The sequence below is a fragment of the Carlito syrichta genome, unplaced genomic scaffold (genome assembly GCF_000164805.1).
Source record: "Carlito syrichta isolate Samal-C Ts95f unplaced genomic scaffold, Tarsius_syrichta-2.0.1 Scaffold111539, whole genome shotgun sequence".
NCBI classification, from domain to species: Eukaryota; Metazoa; Chordata; class Mammalia; order Primates; family Tarsiidae; genus Carlito; species Carlito syrichta.
Window position 1 is genome coordinate 10,191 of NW_007055635.1, and position 2,748 is coordinate 12,938.

A 2,748-nucleotide genomic window follows, 5' to 3' on the forward strand; every position below is an offset into this window, starting at 1 on the left:
AAAAAAAAAAAAAAAAAAAATGGTGCTGTTGGCTGAGCGCAGTGGCTCACGCCCTATATCCCAGTACTTTGGGAGGCAGAGGCGAAAGGATTGCCTGAGCCCAGGAGTTCAAGACCAACCTGAGCAACATGGTGAGACCTCGTCTCTACAATAAATCAAAAAGTCAGTCAGGAGTGGTGGCACATGCCTGCGGTTCCAGCTACTTGGAAGGCTGAGGCAGAAGGATCACCTAAGCCTAGCAGGTCGAGGCTGCAGTAGCTGTGAGCATGCCACTGCACTCCAGTCTGGGTGACTGAGTGAGACTCCAACTCAAAAAAAAAAAAAGAGGGTCTTCTATGTTGCTCAAGCTGTCTTTGAACTCCTGGCGTCTTGTGATCCTTCCATCTTGGCTTCCCAAGTAGCTGGGACTACAGATACCACCACCCCAGTGTTTAGCTCTTCCTCAGCCTCCTGGCCTTCTCAGTTCCTCACCAAGGTCATTGTCAACCTTGTTGCTAAAGTCAGCATGGGGTGAGGAGGCAGTTGCCTCTCATCTCGAGAGAGAGGCCTGTGTGACTCTGCTTCTGCATCTCACCGCTTCTCCTTACAAATTTCTCTAAAAAAAAAACAAAAAAGAAGAAAAGAAAAATCACCAGGCTACACCCATAGTTTTTGATTCAGTAGATCTGGTGTGAGGCTCCAGAATTGGTATTTCTAGCCAGTTCCCAAGTGATGCTGATACTAACGATCAGGAGAACCAGTGCTCTCAAACCTTCCATGACTCTCCAGGACCTGGGGAAAACATCTGAACTCCTCAGCTGGTTTCCGGAGCCCTGCGTAATTTCATCCCTGTCGTTCTACCCAGCTCATTTCCTTTCTTCCCCACAGACCTTGCTAATCATACAGAGCGACTTGAACATCCTCCGTGAGGCATGCTGCCTTCTCCAGACCTGTTCACACTCTGGAGTACTGTTCCCTACTTTGTACCAGGTTGACCGCCATCCTGCCTTCAGGTCTTGTCTGTGATATGTGACCAGCCCCCACCCCAGCACGACTGGCTAGGAATGAGTCTTTCCTTCCCCCTGGATTAAGAGCTTTGGGCTGTAACAGGGCAGGGTTTTTCCCATAACTGTTGTTCCCCAGCCCTGTCCAGCATCGCCCAGAAGAGGTGTGCTTATCGAAGGGAACAACTGGTGGAAGTCTATCCTTCTCACCCCAGCCCACCCCCACAGCCCCAGGAAGGGTGAATTCACCCCAGGGAAGAAACTCAGCAGCCATGTACCTGGGCCCTTCTGACTCACCAGAAAGTAAGTGGGATCTCTTTATGGGATCCCTAGCTTGGGAATACAGTTCCACCAGGGGAATTGTTAGATCTTGAGGGAACAAGATTCACTGCAGCACTGTTTACCAGCAAAAAAAAAAAAAAGGAAAACATACACATATCGGTAAACAGGGGATGTCAAAACGATTTTTTTTTTTTTTTGAGTTGGAGTCTCACTCGGTCACCCAGACTGGAGTGCAGTGTCTGCTTCCGGCCACCGCAGCCTCACCTGCTGGGCTCCAGCGATCCTTCCGCCTCAGCCTTCCGAGTAGCCAGAATTATAGGCATGCACTACCACGCCCGGCTGATTTTTTTATTTATTGTAGAGATGAGGTCTCACTGCCCAGGTGGGTCTCGAACCCGCGGGCTCAGGCAATCCACTCACCTCAGCCTCCCAAGGCGCGGGATTACAGGCTGAGCCACCGAGCCCGGCAAGTTGCTTACTTCTCAATCAAGGCCATGAGGCAGGTGTCCCTGCCAGCCTATTTTACAGATTAGCAAACTTAAGCACACTGAGGTGAAATCACTTGCCCAAAGCCACATAGCTTGGGAGTGACAGAGTTCAGATTTACACCCAGAGACTTTGCCACCAGAGCCTGTCATTGTAACCTCATCATACTAGGTACCACTTTTGCAGGGTGAAAAATACATGACACACACATGCACGTTGCTGGGACATGCACAGACTATGCCTGGAAGGAGACTTGAGATATCAGCATAGTCGAATGAAGGAAAAAGGCTTACTTTCCACTGTGCACTCTTATGTACCTGTTAATTTTTTTTTTTTTTTTTTGAGCTGGAGTCACTCTGTCACCCAGACTGGAGTGCAGTGGCCGCTCCCGGCCACCGCAGCCTCGACCTGCTGGGCTCCGGCGATCCTTCCGCCTCAGCCTTCCGAGTAGCCCGAATTACAGGCCTGCGCTACCACGTCCGGCTGATTTTTTGATTTATTGTAGAGATGAGGTCTCGTTGCCCAGGCGGGTCTCAAACTCGCGGGCTCAGGCAATCCACTCACCTCAGCCTCCCAAAGGCACAGGATTACAGGCTGAGCCACCGAGCCCGGCTTGTTTTTGGTTTTTTTAGAGAAATTTGTAAGGAGAAGCGGTGAGATGCAGAAGCAGAATCACACAGGCCTCTCTCTCGAGATGAGAGGCAACTGCCTCCTCACCCCATGCTGACTTTAGCAACAAGGTTGACAATGACCTTGGTGAGGAACTGAGAAGGTCATGAGGCTGAGGAAGAGCTAAACACTAGATATTGCTGAGCTTTCATGGAAAAGGTGACCAACTAAAACCTGGTTCAAATCCCAATTCTGCACTTTCTAGTGTGATCCGGGCCAAGGACTTCAACTTCTCTGGGCCTCCCTTCCTCAAGGAGAGCCTCCTACACCTGCCCCTCCTTCCCTTCCCTGGCCCAGGCCACCCCCAGCCTCCCCTCAGGTCTAGCCC